Here is a 21,162-nt window from a genome sequence, read left to right as displayed (position 1 = left end):
AGTCTTTTAAAGTTTTATTATAAGTTTCTGTTTATTTATTTTGTTTTGAGGCCCTGTGAAGAGAATTGTATAAAGTAGTAAATACTATAGCAAGAGAGGCATAGATTTAGTAGTAGAAGCAGCCATTACCTGAGTTCCAGGCCTTGGCTCTGCCACTCATTTTCTCTGAACCTCAAGATCCTTCATCTGTAAAGTGGTGATAATATTAGCGTCACAGAATTTAACATTGGACAGGACCCAATGTAGAGGACATCTAGTCCAGCCCCCTCATTTTAAAAAAGATTTTTATTTTTTACAGATGAGAAAACTGAGGCCCAGCGAGCTCAACTGACTTTCCCAAGGTTACCCAGGTAGTAAGTAGCAGAGCTGGAATGTGAACTCAAGTCTTTTCATTCCCAGTTCAGCACTTTTCTTTCCACTCCATGATAGCTGCCTTCTATTTTTGCCGTGTTGTGAAGAAAACTTTTGGTAAACTAAAGAGTATTTTATAAATGGTAGCTGTTGCTGTATTATCGGAAAGGATTTTGAAAAGGAAAGTTACAGTTTTCTCCTAGACACAGAGGACTATATGTTAGAACTGTTTTGCAGATATTGGCCTGTTGACCATGTGTATACTTCAAGTAAGGTCTTTATTTAGGAAATTTTAGCAACAGGTTTGTAATTATTTTTCTTTAGGTAGTAAGCTTGTAATTATTTACTGGTGACTATATAATTATTTCCACAGCAACCAATAATCTCATTAGTTAAAGAATTTTGACTTTACATAGGCAATATACCAGTATCTGGAAGAGACAGACTTAGATAGCTTTTGACAGCTTTTTATCATGCAGATCTTCTTTATAGTGTTCATACTGGTTCTGAAAAACAGAGAAAGAGATATAGAAACAGCATTATTCTTTATGAAAAAGAAGAGTATAGAATGAGTTTTCCTAAGACTTTGGTGGGTCATTAATTAGGGCCTGTATTTATCACTCTTAAGTAACTGGGTGATAAGATGATTCTGGCAGCTCTGTATTTAGCTGCAAAGAAGGCTATATTGAAATGGGTTAGGCCTTTAAAGAGCACCTTTTCTGGCTTACCTTTATGTGATTTTCCCTAGCCTTTAAGCTGTCAGTTAAATTCCTAGTTCATACAAAGTCTGGCCAGTGGAATGACAACTGCTCCACCTAGGAAAGGGGAGGATATTTGAGCTCTGTACTGGGTAACCATGGTTTCAAGCATGAATTCGTCTTCTTTAGAAGTGATCCCCTTGCTCAGGGAAGCTTTTCATTTTTAAATAACACATTGGACAAAAAAAAATGAGAAGGTATGCTTGGAATAATCTCTGGAGGTAAAGATTCTTTTGGTTTTTGGTAATTTTGTCTGCCAGGCTCCTGTTTTATAATGCTTAGAGGGTGAGATCTGCAAAATGATTCTTATTTCACTTTTAGAACAAGAAATCAGAATCAGTAAGTCATTAAATGAGTTCCATAAATAGTTGGACAAAAGTATTCGCCACAACTGTTTTTTCCTCTGTATAATTTTTAAGAACTTCCTGAACTTTAATTTCATGAACATTTCATTGCTACTTAGGTGTAGCAATATAGCTACATTCCTGACTTCTTCCATCCAGTTCTGTCTATGTGAGGAACACTTTCCTGAAGGCAATGGTGAGATTTTCAGAGGGGCTAGTGGTCTTGTACTTTTTAAACCTCTTCTGGGAAAAAAAATGAGTTTGATATTTTTTAGAGTGTGTATAATATCTTATCTGTATACCACCACAAAACTCAACCTTCTACTGACCTAAAAGAATAGTTTGATTGAGTTAATAAAACAAAGGTCAGTAAAAATTTACCACTGTTATGTCTTGTGTACACTGGTTTCATATGTTTGCTTTGTCATTGGTGAGTAATTTGTTCGTTTTTGATATTGTTGATTGGTTGGTTCTGGAAACTGACTAGGCTTCTAGGAACTCTGGCTTCCAGTCAGTGTCTAAAATTCTACTCAGGCTTCAGGACAGAGCACAGGTACAATTCTGAAGACCTACTTTGCTTCCTCTGTTGACCAGGTAAGATACAATGTGTGCAGCCTAAAAGTGAGTTCCATTTGGGTTTGTCTCTTTTCTCTCTCTATGTCATGACCCCAGCATTACTAAATTCCAAAGATGGCATGATATTTGAAAGTGAACTGAACAATTTGATCTAAGGACAATAGTATACCTTAGTATACTTATGTTACTTTTTATGGTAATTAAATTTAGCTGTATTTCTTTTTGTTTATAGGTCAAGTCTTAAAAAGCCAATAACATTCTCACCTTCTTGTAAGCTTCCCTCCTCTTCATTCTCATCTCCTGTAGAGTATTTAGTCTCTAGACATTCTGAGAAGACCAGCAAGATCGTTAAATTCCTACATTTAATTCTAAGATATGTCTTCCCATTTATATTCTCTAAGGAGCTAGCTGTGGTAGTAAATAATCTGTTAGATAATCAACTCCTTTTATTACCTCAAATTACTCCATCACAACCTCTGCCCTTCTTCTTTGATTTTTGATTTGGGTTGTTGAATCCCAGGGTCATCCTTGTATATAGCATTTTGTCCCTAAATTAAAAATATAACTTTTAATGTTTAAAAAATTAAAAATTCATTTTAGAACTTGGTTTATAAAAGTTTATGGTAAAAAGGGCTGGGGTGAAATCAAGTATAGACCTCAATGCTCAGTTCATTGAATTGCTTCAGTTACCAGAATCAACTGGTCTTTCACTGCTGCGTCTCAGCAACATGCTCACCACCATAGTTTGCCTTATTTGAAATTAAGTGTCATCCTTTCTTTTACATACTTTTCCTATGTTATGCCAGTTTAACTTTCAGTACACTAGGAATGCAGAATAAAGAAATAGGTAGCTGAAGTGTTGCTGCTTAGTAGTACTTTATGTGCTTAAAACCAATAAATGGATATTTTAGTTGTTCAAGAAGAAAGGTAGCCTGTGCTCCTTTGACAAATTCTAGAAAAAACATGATGAAAAAATGTTATGTATTTTAAACATACAACATTGAAATTGTTGTTGTTGTGTTCATTCTTCATTTTAGAAGAAGAACATAACATCAGAGTAATGATGACGACTTGCACTTGACTTTGTTTTGAGTGAGGGAGGCCAGCCTCACTTTTTCCTCCTGAGACATAGAAATGAGTAAATTATGACAAAGAGCAGTTGTCTTATTTCAGGCAGTTTATTATGATAGTTTTGAGTGCTATACTGTCCACAGCATAGAAGTCAAAGAATGTCAGAACTTCATGGGATCTATCTACCTCTGATCCTGTCATTCATTTTACAGAGCAAAAAATGGAGTCCCAGAGAGGGTTGTGGGGGAATAAAGTTTAAAGCTCAGTGCTCTATACTTTAGACTTGCTTGAGGTCAAATCTTCTCAAGAAAAAAAGCTAAACACAGATCATCTGTGAGTGTGAATTCATTAGGCCTATAGCGATTTACTCCCAAACAAACACTTAATGGTAAATTGAGTGTCCAGAGCCTTGGTTCTGTGATCTTTTTACTATACACATTACTTCTGCATCTTATCCACTTATTACTTATCAGTAATCTTTGACTGATAGAGAAATATTTAAGTAGTGTGGTAGGACTGAGGCAAAAATCAATCTTAATTTTGTTTTGTCAGTTATAAAATTATTTACTATTAAATTTTGCTTTTGCCTTTTTTTACATCATAATCTTTTTAGATATATTCTCTGTCCTGCCATTAAGCTCCACCTTGAAACAAAGAAAGATGGAAAGTACATAATAATAATTAGCACTCATGTAGTGTTTTAAGGTTATAACGTATTTTACAAATATTTCCTTTGATCCTCATAACAACCCTAAGATGCTATTATTATCCCCATTTTACAGTTGAGGAAATTGAGACAGTGGTTAAATGGCTTGTCCAGGGTCACACAGCTTTTCCTCATTTCTTTTTTTATGTGATATTTCTTATTTTTATGTGATATTTCTTTTTTTATTCCTTATGACATTGTGATATCCCATGACATTTATTTACCTTACTTTGTTTAACCATTCCTTAATTTGATGGCACACAGTTTTTTGTTGTCACAAAAACTTATGCTTTGGCTACTTTGGTATATATAGAACCTCTCTTTTGCTTCTTTACAGTATATATTCAGTAGTAATATCTCTGGATCAAAGAATTTTAAACAGTTTAGTGAATTTTTTCATAGAATTCCAAATTATTTTTCAGACTTGTGAGACCATTTCACAGCTCTTCCAATAGTTTACCTGTGTCCCTTTTTATTTTCAGAGCTCCTCCAACATTGACTGTTTCTGTCTTGTCATCCTTGCCAATTCACTGAGCATGAGGTGTAACCTCTCTTGTTTTAATTTGCAGTTTTCTTATTATTTAAAGACTTTTAGTCTCATCTATTTGTGTTAATCCCCTATATTTTTTGGATACTAGATTTTTTTTTTATTATCAGAGATCTGATGCAAATATTTTCGCATTTAATAGTTTTCCTGTTTACCTTAACTACATTGATTTTGTGTGCACAAACTTTTTAAAAATTTTGTGGATTTGAAATGAAATTCTCTGTCTTTTTAAAAGAAATTATTCCTGTCCCTTGTTTAGTTAAGAATTCTTTTCCTAGCCATGGTTATGAGAAGTACTATTTCTGAATCTCTCCCCATCCACACACTTTCACCTGGAGTGCAATGCATTTATAAGAAGTATAACCCAAAGGTCCCCATTCCTCCAGACAAAACTGATTATAAAAGGAAGGCCCTTGTCACTCTTCCACATATATTGCCTGGGAAGATTTCAGTGGCACATTTGTGCTCTTTTAAGGTGAGACCAGCTTTCTTCTGCTTCCAACATCGGTCCCTCTTCCCCTCTACTGTCTTACCTTACTCTCGCACAGCCCTTCCCCATGTTTATTGAGAAACTGAGAAATTGCAGTCCCTTGTCTGCTTACATTCAGGCCAAGTAGGCTACCTTTGGCTTTCCTCTGCCGCCTCCTACCTTCTTCCCTCCCAATTCAGCAACATACCTCTCACTAAAATAATAATTATAATAATTATAATTATAATAATTATAGTAATAATTAGCAAGGAATGTGGATTTTGGCTTATTGAATTTTGAGTCAATTCTTTTTTCCTTCTCTTGACATTTTAAATTCTCCTGAAATCTTTACCCCCTTAGGTTCTTTTGTCCTTTGATGATAGCTCTTTGTGCTTTCTTTCTTTCGTGAAGAAGTTTAAAAAAAAAAAGTCGTCTTACATAAGAATGAGTGAGGTCTTTTCTTGATTGTGATTTACATTTCTTCTGTTTTCTTTGTTGGGAGTGTTTACAAACTGAATATTTTGTTCACCTCTAGTCTTGGGGTAATAATTCATATGCCTCTTTTCTGCAATGAAGATTGATTTGAACTTTGCAGGATATGTTATTTTGAGCCATCATCCCAATTTCTTTGACTTTTGGAATAAATTATTCTGATCTCTGATTTCTCAAAAAGTTGAGAATAGTTTGGCCTATTTGAATTGACTTCCTTCATAACTAAAGGCTTTTCTCTTGGCTGCCTACAAAATTTGTTATTTGGCATTGAAATTCTAAAATGGAAATACATACTTGGGCATTTTAATTCTGTGTTGATATTCTATGGATTCATTCTTTGCAGTTTGTTTTTAAATTTTCTGTGTGGTTTTCTTTTATTATTCTTTCTTTATATGATTATCTTCATGCTTTTCAACTTACTGGGTTTTTCCGGGAAACTTATAACCCCTCAGTTTTTAAAGATAGTCACTTGAACTTGTATAGAATTCTCATCTTGTGTGTTTTTTCAAAAGTTGTTGTCTTTTGTTCCTCTTCTGCCAGGTTTTCGGAATGACTTTTTTTTGAGGTCCAAATCAGTCGTTGTTTTTCAGAGCTTGTCCCATTTTGAATAGTCTATTCTACATTATATGTTTTAAATTATTGACCCTGTTGTTTATCTTATTTCTTTGAATACTCTCATTTCTGACCTAATTTCCATGCTAATTCTTGAATGTTTTATTTCTTTTGAAGTTTCTTTTTTGCTGTTCCATTATTTCTAGGGAATATATAGAATTTATTATCTTGTTTTCTTTTAGCTTAGAGCTCTTTTGTTTGCTTTTCTTAAACCATTCATTGTATTTATTATAACCTTTTCTGGATAGCTCATTTTCCCTTTGTCTTTATGAGTCTTAGTATTTGTTTGTTTGGGAGTTGGGCTTTTTTCTTGATTTTTTTTCTTTTAGCTTTTTTCTTCAACTGTTATAGCATATGTTTTCCCCAGAGAACCTTGTGCAATCTTCTTCAGTTGGAGGGAGAAGAAACAAACCATTTAGGTGTCTGCTCTGTATAAACCCTGCCAGAAGAAGAGTGTAGTTGTGTTTATAGACCCCTTCCTGTCTCTTACTAGCCCTGCTCTAGAAAGTCTTCCTCATCCCCTTGCAGTTGTACTTTATTCCTGTTAAGTGGCTGGGCAGGATAAAGTTTTTCCACTTGTTCTGAGGTGTAGAGAATTGTAGAGACAGTCACCACCTGTAGTGCCAGTGTGATATTCACAGCATCTTTGGTGGCTATGAAAATGCCAGTACAGTTCTGAATCGCAAAATATAACAGACTTTCCACATGCAAGACAAAACTAAAACATTTATTCAGACACCAGAAAGCTGAATTCCCAACATTGAATTCCAATCAAATCCATCATAGCAACAAAGAAATCCATCATAGTAATCAAGAAGTCTATACACATTATCAGGCCTTCCCACAAACACACACAATCCCAGGTGCCTGCTTCCTCTGTCCTTCCCAGGTCTGACTAAACTGACCAACTTCTCAGCTCTGCCTCTTTCTGTTCTACCCTTCCTGCTCCACCCCTTCCTGTTCTACCCATTCAGCAAGCTCCTCCTATCATAGGCTCATGTGACTCAAGGAGGTCACATGGGCCTATTAATGGATGGGAAAGATCTTCCTATTATGCAAAAATACATTAACAGTACACCACCTGAGTAGACAGGGAAGTCTGCTATAGCCAGAACTTGAAACTTGTAATTTTTTTTAAACCTATGGGTGGATTGGGGGATGGTTAAAGTGAATGGGAACTTTAGGTAGTTCAGCCTTTCTCAGTTATTTCAAAAAACTCTCGGCAGTAAAGAAGTATTTTCTGCCTCTTTTTAACATTTTTGTAAACGTTTTTATTTAAAGTGTTGAGTTCTAAATTCTATCCCACCTTCCCTCTCTCCCCACTGCTTGAGAAGGTAAGCAATCAGATATAGATTATACATGTGCAATTATATAAAATATTTCCATATTAGTCATTTTGTACAAGAAGACTCAAAAGAAAGAAAGAAAGTGAAAAATAGCATGCTTCAGTCTATATTCAATATCAGTTCTTTCTCTGGAGGTGGATAATATGCTTCATCATTAGTCCTTTGGGATTGTCTTGGATCACTGTATTGCTATGAATAGTTAAGTCATTCACAATTCTTCATCGAACAATACTGTTTTACTGTGTACCACATTCTCCTGGTTCTGTTCACTTCATTCTATAGCAGTTCCTTTAAGTCTTTCCAGGTTTTTCTGCAGTCATCCTGTTTGTCATTTCTTAATAATATTCCATCACAATCATATATCATAGCTTGTTTAGCCATTCCCCAATTGATGGGCATCCCTTCAATTTCCAATTCTTGGCCACCACAGAAAGAGCTCCTAGAGATATTTTTGCACAAATAAATCCTTTCTCTTTTTTTTGGATGTTTTTGGGATATAGGCTTAGCATTAGGTATTGCTGGATCAAAGGGTATATATAATTTCATAGCCTTTTGGGCATAATTCCAAATTCTGCCTGTTTTTCTTGATGAAGTTTTACTTTCTAGAGACATTTGGCACTTTTCTTGTCACTCTGAGGTTGTTGAGATATATGCTGAGAATATCTGTAGTTGCACTTTACCTCCTCAAGATTGAATAAGCTTATTTCTGCTAGTTAGGAGAAATAAGACAGGCTACATAATACTCTTTCTGACATTAGGAAGGATCCAAAGATAAAACTGGATCCAATAAATGGAATTTTCATTAAAGCTAAAAGGACAAAGAAAGACGAGTCCTATCTCATCCTATCCTGTCTCCTTTGGGAATTTGTCCCTTCAAATAACCCCTCCCCCCCTTTTTTTTTGCCATTTCCCTCCTCTCCTCCTTTTGTTTTCTCTTCATCCCTCCCTTTTTCCCTCTGTCTCCTTTATTCCATCCTCCCTTTTGTTCTTATCTTCAATCTCTCTTATTATTCTTCTCTCTGTCTCTCTTTCCACAGACACACACACACACACACACGCATGTGCATGAGCATACACACAGGTCATTATCTCTTTAGGCATTGGCTTTATTCCTCTTACCTATAAATTTGTCCAGATTTCCTACCTCTTTAAAAACAAACAAAAAGATCCTTGATTAGACCTACTGTCTCCCCAGTACCTATAGCTTGTCTCCTTTTTTATAACAAGACTTGTAGAGAAAAGCTATACATACTTAATTCCTCTGCTTCCTTACCTCTTATTCACTTCTCTCTTTTTAAAAAATTTATTTTTATTTTCAGTTCTCTCTCTCTCCACCTCTACCCTACTCGTTGAGAAGGCAAGAAATATAATACCCATTATACATATATAGTCATCTCATTCATTTCTCAGCCCCTCCCAATCTCTCTTTTCATCCCACCACTAGACTGAAACTGCTTTTTCCAGGATTACCAAAGTTTTCAATCGCTAAAGCAAATAGCCTTTTCTTAGTGCTAATCCTCTTCCACCTTTGTGCAGTCTTTGACACTGTTGGACCCCTCACCTTTCTGACTGTTCTTTACTTCCTGGGATTTCATAACAGTTCTCTTTCCTAGTTCCTTTCTTACCTGTCCAACTGTTCCTTTTTGCTCTTATTTGCTGAATCATCCATGTCTTCTGTATGGGTGAGTATACCGCTCCCCCTCCCTACCAGTACTCTGTCATAGGCTACCTGTTCTCTTTATACTCTCTCGTGGTGACCTCATTATCTATTGGAGCTCCATTTTCATCTCTGTGTAGATAACTCACAAATCTGTATATCTCATCTCTCTCGAGTTCCAATCTTTGTTTATTAATCACCTTTTGAACATCTCTACTTAGATACTCCTTTAGAAGTCTCTAACTGCATTGTCTGTCTAAAACAGAATTCATTTTCTCCCCTGAAAAACCTGTCCCTTATTCCAACTTATTTCTATCAAAGTTACCACCATACTTCTGATCACCTAAGTTTGCTGCTCAGGAGTCAGTTATCCCTTATCCTTCCCTCTCAAATCTAGTTTCCGAATCTTGTGTAGTCTACAGCTTCTCTTGTTCTGTCCCCTTCTTTCTCCTCACAAAACCTCTACCTTGGTGTAGTTTAAGTGTGTATATTTCAGCCAGACTACTGCAGTACCCTCTTAATTAGGTACTCTTAATTAATCTCCTTTCCTCCAGTTTTCCCTTTTCTTATCCACCCTCACTCCAATCCGTTCAGCTGCCAAGTTGATAATCCTAAAGGACAAGTCTGACAGTGTCAACTCCCCTACTTAAAAAAACTTCAGTGGCTCCCTCTTGTGTCCAGAGTAAAATATAAACTCCTGTGGGTGACTTTTAAAGCCTTTCATGGTCTTCTAGCCCTAAGCTATCTGTCCACACTTATTTTACATGAGTCCCACTTAGCATAAATTCCAGTCAAATTTATCTATTTGCTATTTCCTACAAACATTAGATTTCCCATGTAAATAGAGCCTTTTGAAATGATTCTTCATTTTTAAAGAAAGACTTTTGTTGAGCAAAGACAAAGGGAAAGAACTTTTCACTCCGCCTGATAGTTTTTTCCATTGCTATCTCTTCCCAACTAGTGGTAGCACTAAATGACTTCAGTTTACCATTTATCTCACCAAGCTGTTGAAACTTTTTGCCTTAACAGTCATTTTTTTCTTTTGACTTTCTTCTGTTCTTATAACATCTGTTGTTTATATACCTCATTGTCAGCATTTTCCATTTGCAAGCAGCCTACAAAGCTGAATTACAGTGAAAAGATGGTGTTTGTGACTATTTCAGAATTTAATAATGCAGTGTTCAATAGACTTAGATCGTGAGACTAGCTAAAATTTTCATTCATGTTGATAGAATGAAAGGAGATGTAGGGGTCATTGGGAATCCTTAGGTTGCTTATCTGCCAAGAAAACTGCTAATATCTTAGCATATTTAGCTAATTCCATTTTAGTTATGGCATTATTGTCTACATGTTGCCAGGAGAATAGAACTCAAAACAACAGTTTTCAAAAGGCAATATTTTTTGTTAATTCTTTTTATTATGAACTTACAGTCATCAATAAATACGACTATATCAGCATGTAAAAAGAGCAAAAAAAAAAAGGATTCCCTGTGGCATAGTGAACATACAGTTTTTTAAAGTATTTTATTTTTTCCATGATTACATGGAAATGCAAAATTCAACATTTGTTGGGATTTCTTTTTTTTTAAGTTTTCAGTTCTAAATTCTATCTATCCTTCTCTTCTCTTCTCCCTTCTCCCCCTTCCCTAAGATACTAAGCCATCTGATAAAGGTCATACTTGTGCAATCATGTAAAACATTTCCATATTAGTCATTTTGTGGAAGAAGGCGAGCAAAAATAAAAGAAAGAAAGTAAAAACTAATGTGCTTCAGTCTGTATTCAGATTCCATCACTTCTTTCTCTGGAGGCAGTTAGCATTTTTCATAGTCCTTTGGGATTGTCGTAGATCATTGTATTGCTGAGAGTAGCTAAGTCACGAAGAGTTGTTTATCGTACAATATTGCTGTTATTGTGTACAATGTTCTTCTGGTTCTGCTCATTTCACTCTGTATGTGAAAAATATATTTTAAAATATTAATACTTTTCTTTTTCTTCTCTTTCTTTTTTTGTATCTCTATCATGACCTAGTAACTCACTCCTTCCCCTAAAAAAGCAGCGCTCTCTCTCTTAACAAATAAATAAAATGTAATCAAGCAAAACAAGTTCAAAAATTGGCCAGGACTAATCAGTCTTCTGAAGTCATGATTGGTCATTGCTCTGACCAGGAGTTGTGTAGTCTTTGAAATTTGCTTTCTTTTATATTATTGTGGTCATCCTTTACATTTTTCTCCTGGTTCTTCTAATCAGTTTGAATGAATTTATATAAAGCTTCATAGGTTTCTCTGTATCCATTACCATCATTTCTTAAGGGACTAGACCTGTGATTTCTTTGGTATGGGAAATTCTCAGGAAAGAAAACTCCCTGTAGCAATGCAAATCTGCAGTTTCTCTGCAACTTAGAGTCTTAGAAATTTGCCCATGGTCACAGGGACTATATGTATTAGGGGCAAGACTTGAACCCAGGTCTTCCTGGCTTTGAGGGAAGCTCTTAATCTACCATGCCATGCTTGTTATTTCTTATGGTACAATGATATTCCAATACATTCATATACCATAATTTGTTCAGTTGAAGAGCACCCACATTGCTTCCAAATGTTTGCTATAAAGGAAAGTGCTTCTATATGGGTCCTTCCTCTATGTCTTTTTGACTTCTTCAGGATATTTGCCTAGTAATGATAGGTAAAAGAGTGTGCACAGTCCAGCAACATGGTGGCTATAAGTTCAAATCTGCTTTCTGAAATGTCTGAACCAATTCAAAGCTCAGCTAACAGTGCATTAGCTTTCTTTTTCTATTGTTATTGTTCATGTGTGTTTTTGTGACCCTATTTGGGGTTTTCTTTGCAAAGATAACTGAAGTTTGCCATTTCTTTCTCCAGCCCATTTTGCAGATGAACTGAAGCCAACAGGGTTAAGTGATTTGCCCAGGGTCACCCAGCTAAAAAGTATCTGAGGCCAGATTTGAACTCAAGATGAGTCTTCCTGACATCAGGCCTTGCACTCTATCCCCTGTGCCACCTAGCTGCCCTCTCCTTCTGTGCTGCCCCCGATTATTGTCAGTTTAATCTTTTATCATGTTGGCTTTTCTGATGGGTATGAGGTGGAATCTCAGGGTGGTTTTAATTTGCGTACTTCTTATATTAGTATAGTGATTTTTCCTATGGTTGTTGATAGCTTACATTTTCAAGAAGGCACTGCCAAGATAGATTGGAGCTGGAACTGGCCAATTTGCCCAGGATGCAAGCCTACTTAGTATTTACAGATTGACTTGTCAACCTACCTTTTGTCTTTAGGGATGTTATATAAAATCTGAAGCTAGCCCATTTTGCATTCTGAAGTTTTCCATTCTTTGCTTCTGACATTTTCCTTGCTCTTATGCACCAGTAATTAAGTCAGCTGTTACTTAATGTGATCCAGATCTTCACCAGGAGTGTGAGGCAATAACAGAAGATTCTTTGCCAACATCTTCATGCCAGTGGAAAATAGCAAGGTACCCTGTTTGTTGTTCCAAGTAAAAAATGTTCATACTTCTTCTTGTAATAAATGACAATTAATCATGATCCTGTAGCCCTTTGCAAATTTTTATGAGAGCATTTATGGAGATGTTACCTTTCTTCTCATGCCTTAGTGTTCAAATATCTCCTTATGCATTATGTTTCCCTGAGATCATGCAGCTGAATTAAAAATTAGAACTACAAACACTTGTAGGAGACAACTCTGTATAGATTTAATCTTTATTTAAAAATAAAAGTAAATAGGCACAGATTTGATTAATGAGCTCAACTAACTAAAGCTGGATTTTTTTTCCCTTCATTTCACTATTGGAGGAAAAAGGAAAATGATGATAAAATAATTTTAGTAAAAATAAAAAAAAAGCATCTTGGGTGGACACCTTGGGTCTAGGACACATTCATCCTAATCTCCCATACCTTTTACACTCATATCAACAACATCATATAATGAGAATTCAATTTTAAAATGATGTTATAGAGAGACATTGTAAGGTATCCCATCATCAGATAATACTGAAGCAGTGTGTACCTTAACTTCCTTGTTAGCTTTAACCTATTTTATATAAAGTTCACTTGCATTACTTAAACTGAAAAGTAGAGAATATCCATTCCTAGGATCATAAGATGCTAGAGCTGAAAGAAAGGATGATATAGATCATTGACAGAGTCCGACTTCTCTTCCACTTTCATTTTAGTGATACAGACAGTGAAGCTCAGGAGGGTTGAACATTTACACCAGGCAGTACCTCAATAATGTAAAAAATAAAAAAACCTCAGATCTTTTCTTTTTTCTGTGTCCTTCTGTCTTCTTCTAATATCATGTTCCTGTTAGAATTTCCACAGTTATCTTTTGTAGGGAAATGACATAACTTTATGACCCTTAAATATATTATCACAAAACATCTCTCTAAAACCATCTTTGTTTTCATAATTATAGGCATAAACTATACCTTCATGCCTTCAGTTTTTCTTGGTGGTATATTGACTCTTTGGAACTTCTTTGAGTTCCAGGCGTACTATGGGACTAGATGATTGAAGATTCCAGATTTATGGAGATTGGATTTATTGAAGGTTTTATAGAAATAATAATACAACTCACCAATTATCCTGTTGAGTTTTCACCTACCCCTAAATTCATCTTTCATTATTTCTCCAAATTAAAGCTTTTGTTACAGCTTTCCTATTAAGCCTGTTATATCTCATAGTTGATTTTTTTAAAATTCTGAACTTAAACACCCCCAAAAGAGTATTTCCAAACAGCAGAACACAAAAGAGGATTCTGTATGAAACCATGAATCTCTATTTCATAAGTTTTAAAAAATATGTAGGCTAAATCCCATACATTGCTGTCAAAGTTATCCCATTTATCTGTGCTTCCTTCTGAATTTTGTTGTTATTTTCTGTGGATTTTAAAAATGTTTCAGTGGATGTCTTTTGATGGATGTGGGGGATGCATCTCTTTTGCTAATCTACCTCCTTTCCCCCCAGTTAAAAACTAAGAAAAAATTTGAACAAACAAGGCATAGTGAAGAAAAATAAATCCATATAGTGTTCATGTCCAAAACCCTTTTGTTTCTTCTGTTTGTGCCCATTCCCTCTCTGTCAGGGCATGGGTAACTCTTCATCTTAGGTATTCTGGAGATATGATAGCCATGGCACTGCTCAGAGTTCTTAAGTCTTTCAAAGATGTTTTTCTTTAACAGTGTTTTTGTCCTTCTATAAATGGCTCTTCTGGTTCTGCTCTTACTCTTTACTCATTTCATCAATTCATATTAAGAATTCTCTGAAAATCATCTCTTTCATCATTTCTTGCAGCACAGTAATAATGCATTCTATTTATAAACCACAATTTGTTTAGCAATTCCCCAATTAATTCCTTTACTCTGTCCTCCTTCTAAATTCTAGTTTGTTGCTTTTATTTTTTTCCTTTTAAATCACCTCTTCAGGATCTGGAAGTTGGTTTTGCTTGTGACTATTTTGTCTTGTCCCCACTTGTTTCACTGATGTATTTCTACAACAAACTGTTGTATGCAACATTCCTATGTCTGCTTGTAATGCCAATGCCATATCCACAACAGCCACTATGGATATGCATGCATATTTCCAGGGTAAATTTGTAAAATAAAAGCTCTATTCCTCAAAGATGAAACCAATACATTAATTTAAACACCAAAAAGCCAAATCCATCATAGTAACAAAGAAATTTATACACATTATCAATGCAGGGAACAAGGCTATCCCCAAGCCTTCCCTCCATCAGCCTTCCCCACAAACAAACTCAGGCAAAATCACTCCCTCTCTCACGCACTGCTAGCTGCTCTGCTCTGCTTTGCCTGCTTTCTCCCAGCTCCACCTCACTCTCTCCCTTCCTGCTCCACCCATTCAGCAAGTTCCTCCCACCATTGGCTCCATGTGACTCAAGCTGTGGGCTGAATCAGAGCTCAAAGCAGGTCACATAGGCCTATTAAGGGGCAGAGAACAGCTTTAAATTCTCTTACCATCACACTACTTCAAATAGGAATGATACCTGCTCCTCCTACCCTTTCATCCATGCTTGTGTACTCTTCTTACACCCTCTTTTTATGAGAAAGTGAAGTTCCTTCTACTCCCTTTCTACACTAGTATATTCCTTTTGGCCTCCCTTCTCTTTCCCCTCTTCATATCCTTTGAACAGAACTCTCTCTTCCTATATGTCCTCCATTTTTATTATTTAACTTCCTTTGAAGATATTAAGATTCTGAAGGGAGACTTGCTTCTTCTTTCCCCATTAGAATGGTAACACAATATCATCATATAGCCCCTTCCCATTACTCAGATTTACTTTTCTAAATTTTCTTAATTCTTATGCTTGAATTTAAGAGTTCCTACTTAGTTCTGATTTTTTCATCAGAAATATTTGAAAGTCTCCTCTCCCATTAAAAGTTCATTTTCCCCTTATAGTAGTATTCTTAACTTCACTGAGTAAGTTATTCTTGGTTGTAAGCCCAATTTTTTTTGCCTTTTGGAATACTGTATTCCAAGAGCTCCTCTAATATACAGAAGGCATTAGTACCCCTTGTGCAATCATGATTTCAGTATGTCCTTTCATATGGGAACTCTGGATTTTTATTGTGATAACCTTGTGGCTTTTCCTTTCACTTTTTCCAGTTAATAAGCATTGCATCTTCTCTCCCCATCTCCCTTCTTCCTTTGAACAAAAGAAAAGTAAAACCCCCGGTTTAAAATTTATTTATATATATATATATTCATAGTTAAGCAAAACAAATTGCTATATTGGCTAAGTCCAGAAACATATCTTATTCTATGCCTTGTGTCTGTCACCTCTGTCAGAAGACTGGGTAGCATTCTTCATCATCATTCTTTTAGAATTGTGTTTGGTCATTGCTTTGATCCTAACTTCTTTGTAAAGAAGAATGATGTAGTGAGGTATTAGTATTCTTAGCACCAGTGCTCTAAGTTTTATGCAGTCTGCTTCTGTTCCTCTGACCCTTTTCTTGTTTCTTTACCCAGAGCTCAGTAGCAGGTTCTTACTATTTCTTTCTTTTCTCTTAAACCCCTTTTTCCATGGTTAAAGTTTTTTTTACTTAGAACTAATGCTTCCCTGAATCTATCTTTCGTCTTATTTCCTTCTCTCTCCTCAGCTTTCGATGTTGTTTACATTTAGAGTGAAAAATATTTCTATATTCAACTGTGTGTGTGTATTCTTTCTTCCTTCCCTTCAGATCAAAATGAGGTTTAAGTGTTATCTGATCCCCTCCACTTTATTCTTTTTTTGGTATTGTTTCCAACTTCCATAACCAAATGATGTAACTTTCCCCCACCCTCCACCCCAGTGTATTCCTTTTCCCCATCCTTTGCTTTCTTCTTTTATTATCAAAACTTAACAAAGCTGTCCTAGGCCCTCTCTGACTCCTAATGATGATAAGTTTGAGGAGGGGGTGAAGAAATAAATGTATTATCTCCCCATATTAGAATATATGCAGTGCATCTTTGTTTTAGTCCCTTATACTTGCTCACTCATATATACTTTTTTGTATTTCTCTTGACCTCTTGGTTTATATTTCATAATTTCTACTGAGTTCTGGTCTTTTCATCAGGGGTACTTAGAAATCCTCCATCTCATTAAAGGTTCATCTTTTCCCCTGTAAGATTATACTCAGTTTTTCTGGGAAAGTTATTCTTGGTTGTGTTCTTGGTTCCTTTACCTTCTGGAATATTGTATTCCAGGCTCTCCAGTCCTACATGTGTTAACGGCTAACTTGTGTATGATTCTTGCTATGACTCCTTGGTACTATAATTCTTTCTTTCTGGTTACTTGTAGTATTTTTTCTTTGAAATGAAAGTTCTGGATTATGGCTATAATATTCCTAGGAGTTTTTATTTTGTAGTTTCTTTCAGGAGATAACTGGTGGATTCTATTTTAACTTTTCTCTCTGGTTTGAAGACATCTGGGCAGTTTTCTTTCATAATTTCTTAAAATGTAATGTCTAAGCTCTTTTTTTCATCATGGTTTTCAGACAACCCAATGATTCTTAAATTCTTTCTCCTTGATTTCTTTTCTAGGTCAGTTGTTTTGAATATGAAGATGCTTTAAATTTTCTTCCATTTTTTATAGTCATTTGCCTCTGTTTTAATATTTACGGTTATCTCCTAGAGTTATTGGTTTCTGTTTGGTCCATTTTAATTTTCAGAAAGTCTGTTGCTTTGGTAAGGTTTTGTACCTCTCATGGCAAGTAGTTAATCTCTTTCCAATTCTTTCTGCCATAACTTTCATTCTTTTGCAATCTTTTCCATAGCACTCTCATTTCTTTACCATTTGATTCCTCTAATGCTCTTACTTAACAATAACTAGCGTTTATATAGTACTTAAAGGTTTGCAAAGTGCTTTACAAATATTTAATCCTCCCGACAACCCTCGGGGAGGTAGGTGCTATTATAATATCCATAATAATGGTAAATGAGGCAGACAAAGATTAAGTAACTTGCTTAGGGTCCTACAATTAAGTGTCTGAGGCTAAATGTGAATTCACATCTTTCTGACTCCAGGGAATTCTGTTATTTGGGTAAATTCACCACTTTCTCTTCCAAGATATTTTTCCAATTTTTTAGTTCTTCCCACTAGTCCATGCACCTCATCTTCCTCAAAAACTGGCTTTAAATTTAGTTACTTTAGGGAAGCTTCCTTAATAAACCTCATCTGACATTTATTAGGTTCTTACTATGTTTTCTCTCATCACAACTGTAATCAATGTATCTCATTTTCATAAAGGCACAATTCTGGGAGAACTTTATGATGCTCCATTTATCACTTTAGTCACATAATCTTTTAGTCAGGTGTCTCAGATGTCCCAGCAAGTCACTTTTGGATGGATGGAAGCAAACATACTGAAGAGTCAGGGAAATTCCTTTTTTGTCTGATGGATGGCATAGTGGGAAGAGTGCCAACTTGGAGTCAGAGAATCCAGTCTTGTCTCCTAGTGCTTCTTCCACCTGTGTGACCTTGGGCAAATTATATCTGCAAAACAAGGGCCTGGGACTAGATATCTAAGATCCCTTCTTATGATCATTTCCTAGGCCGTAGTCAACTTACAGGTCATGTTCTGAAAGCTTTTTTATAATGCAGTTGCTTGGAACTCAATGAATTTCCACACATAAACAAGGTTATAACTGGTGGTTAGATTCCCAAGCAAGTCAATAGAACTCTGTTTAACCGTGGATGTGGTCAAACACTATCTCAATACTAGGAAGGGGGAAGGAAAGGGGAGAAAATTTAAAACTTATGGAAGTGATTGTTGAAAACTGAAGACAAATTAATAAATTTTGGGGGGAAAAACAATACTATCTCCATATAAGAGTACCATGGAATCTAACCACCATGTTAAACATGGTTTCAAAGGGAAAATGTGTTCTCTGTCCCAATTTGGATTCCAGGAATATATCTCCCCTTGTATTTTTAGTAGGAACAAAGAAATAGTGTGGTATAATAGAAAGACAGCTGCATTTGGCGTTAGAAGACCTGAATCCCATTCCTCATTCTCTATAACCTGTGTGACTTTAATTTATTTCACTCTCATGGGTCTTCGGTTTCTTCCTCCTCTGTGTGATATGGGGGGGTTAGGCTTGATGTTTGTTAAAGGAACTTTCCAGCTCTAAATTCTATGACATATGACTCTGCCTTATTCTAGGGGCCTCAGTACTAGTGGGGCTTCTGTTGTACATCTCACCTACCTATTCTCTAACCTTGCTTCAGAAGCTCTTAGGACCTTTAGACCTCTCCCACTAGACTATAAGTTCCATCATGTCAAAGACTGTGTCTTATCTAAACTTTATATTTTCCCTAATATAGCACAGTGCTTTGTATGCAGTAGGCATGTCAGAAATGTCTGTTGAATAAATCTCCTTCTCTGGAATTCACCACTGGAATTGGGAGAAAGGGAAGCCACATGATCTAATGGTGAAGAATAACAGGAATTCTCTCAGAAGTTTTTTTTTTTTAATTTTTATTAATTACTGAACCAATTTTTTTGGCAGAGGGCCCTTAGTAGCTATAGTTCTGTGCATTCCAAGGCTTGCTGGCATGGAAATTGGCATGGAAATAAAGATTTCCATCATTGTTGGATCTAGGGACTTCGAGAGCAGCTTTTGCCAACAACTCTACCACTGGCAGTTTATAAGTTTTTCATAAGTTAGACATTTGTAAGACATGGATAAACCTATGCTTATTCAGGCAGTAGTGTAAATAAATACATTTTAAAATGTTTTCACCAATGGAAATTAAGATAAAAAGAATTTTCTAACTAACCCTGATTAACTAGAAATTTAATCATCAGCTTGTTCCCTATACTAACTCTGGTTAATTGACACTGTTATTTTGGGTAACTTCTATGATAAAGCAGGTGATACCAGAAAGGCAATCCCATTTTTGAGGAATGAAATTAGTGGTGTGAACACAATTTCCAGATGAAAGAAATATAAAACTGAAGCACATGGCAGTTGATAGAGCACCATAAAGAATAGACTCACTGTGTGTTTTCCTATTTTAACATCAAATGTTGACAGACCAAAGAGGTCAGTGGGTCAGCAGATTTTAAATGCTGCTTTATGCCTGCACAGGCCTAATTTTGTCTGAAGCAGAGGCTAGACATGTGCCATAAATACAAATGTATATATGTAACCAAGCAAGTGAAACAGTCCTTTAAGTGTCTTAGAAAGACAAAAATGGCCCACAGAGAAACCAGGCTAAAAAAGCAACCATGACAAAATTACAAAAGATTCCTGCCTCAGTCAACCCTGAATTTGCTAGTGTATCGATTGTAGTAAAGAAGAAGCTCTATCTAGTATTAGAAAACAAAGCTGGCAGCTCCCAAGAGGTAGAAATGCTGTTTCTAGGCAGACCAGAGTTTATCTGTTAGTTCAGCTAGTGAATATCTGTTGAGTCCTTGCTCTTTGCTAACAGGCAAGCAACAAACATTTCTTAAGTGCTTACTATGTGCCAGGCACTGTACTAAGATAGGTAAGCTAAGACACATGAGCATAGCACTGTGCTAGATGTTCACCCACACAAAGAGGTATCTTGCTCCTCCAAGAATTTAAAGTCTAGTTGGGGATATAAGATGTACAGACCTAAAGAATGAAGCTATTTTGGTATTTCAGTGCGTTTGTGATCACTCATTTATATATGTATTTCTTTCAGTTCATACCCCATAAACATCTTATCCTATATGATTTTTGTACGTGTTCTCTCATCAGTCTTTTTTGGGAGGGTTGGGGGGGAAATGAGAATCAAACCTATGATTGATATAGAGTGTTCTTCTACCAAGGCAGATCAGCACCACCTTTTCTGCAATTTAAACTCAGGGAATTGTCTGGGATCAGTGAAAGATGAAGTGACTTGACCAATGTATATGTCAGAGAAGAGACTTGAACTCAGGCCTTTCTGACTCCAAGGCTAGCACTCTACCCACTTCACCACACTGCTTCTCTCTTCCCTTCTGTTTTCCATGGAGGATCTATGTGATGTACTAAATGCTTTTCTTTAAATCTTCCAAGATTTCTTGGATACCATTGAAGCATTTGAGCTGTCCATCTGTTATATCTCAATCTTATTATTATGATTTGTCCACCTCCTTTTTTGATCCAGATGATTTATTTTATTTCTTGTGCAAAAGTCATTGTTGATAATATTCTTGTTTATTTAAACTGATTATGCTTCTTCTCTCATTGACTTTTGAATTCTTTAAAGCTGTCCATTTGCCATGTCTGTCCAAGATATATGTGTGTGTGTGTGTGTGTGTGTGTGTGTGTGTGTGTGTGTGTGTGTCTTGAAGTAATTAGGTCATCAACAACTACTTCCATTTGGACTATGTGTTGGATAGTCTCCATGACACTGGCAAAGTAGGTAACTTTTGTGCTCTTTGATTTTAGAAATTAAAACTAAAGGAAGAAAGGTATGCATGGCCTTTGTGGGTCTCCTTCCTTGGAATGTAGGTAAACTGATCATTAATTTATGTGGGGATGGACATACCCACTTCTTTAAGTTCTCTCTGAGAAAGACCATAATGACAGGGGGAAAAAGGGCTGTGTTCATGGGTGCAGGGGTAAACAGCACAAAGACAAGAGGCAAAAGGGATACAGAGGCAGACAGTCTGGGGAGGTAAAAGAAGGCAGGCAACATGAGGAAGAGAATGGGAAGGGGAAAAGGCAAAGAATATCCCTCGTGTAAT

At 36.0% G+C, this 21,162-nt stretch overlaps 1 protein-coding gene across 1 annotated transcript in view; it reads left to right on the top strand.

The window, feature by feature from the left end:
* Nucleotides 1-21,138, top strand: part of MED20 (mediator complex subunit 20) — a 119,913-nt gene extending 98,775 nt beyond the window's left edge. Inside the window, exons 5-7 of the transcript XR_011974251.1 lie at nucleotides 299-353; nucleotides 1,573-1,649; nucleotides 1,941-21,138. The gene's annotated coding sequence lies outside the window, so the exon portion shown is untranslated. The remainder of the gene's footprint in view (nucleotides 1-298; nucleotides 354-1,572; nucleotides 1,650-1,940) is intronic.
* Nucleotides 21,139-21,162: the final 24 nt, after the last annotated feature.

The sequence above is a fragment of the Notamacropus eugenii genome, chromosome 2, assembly GCF_028372415.1.
Source record: "Notamacropus eugenii isolate mMacEug1 chromosome 2, mMacEug1.pri_v2, whole genome shotgun sequence".
NCBI lineage: Eukaryota > Metazoa > Chordata > Mammalia > Diprotodontia > Macropodidae > Notamacropus > Notamacropus eugenii.
Note: the sequence above shows the minus strand (reverse complement) of the source record. Positions and strands in the feature narration are given on the sequence as shown.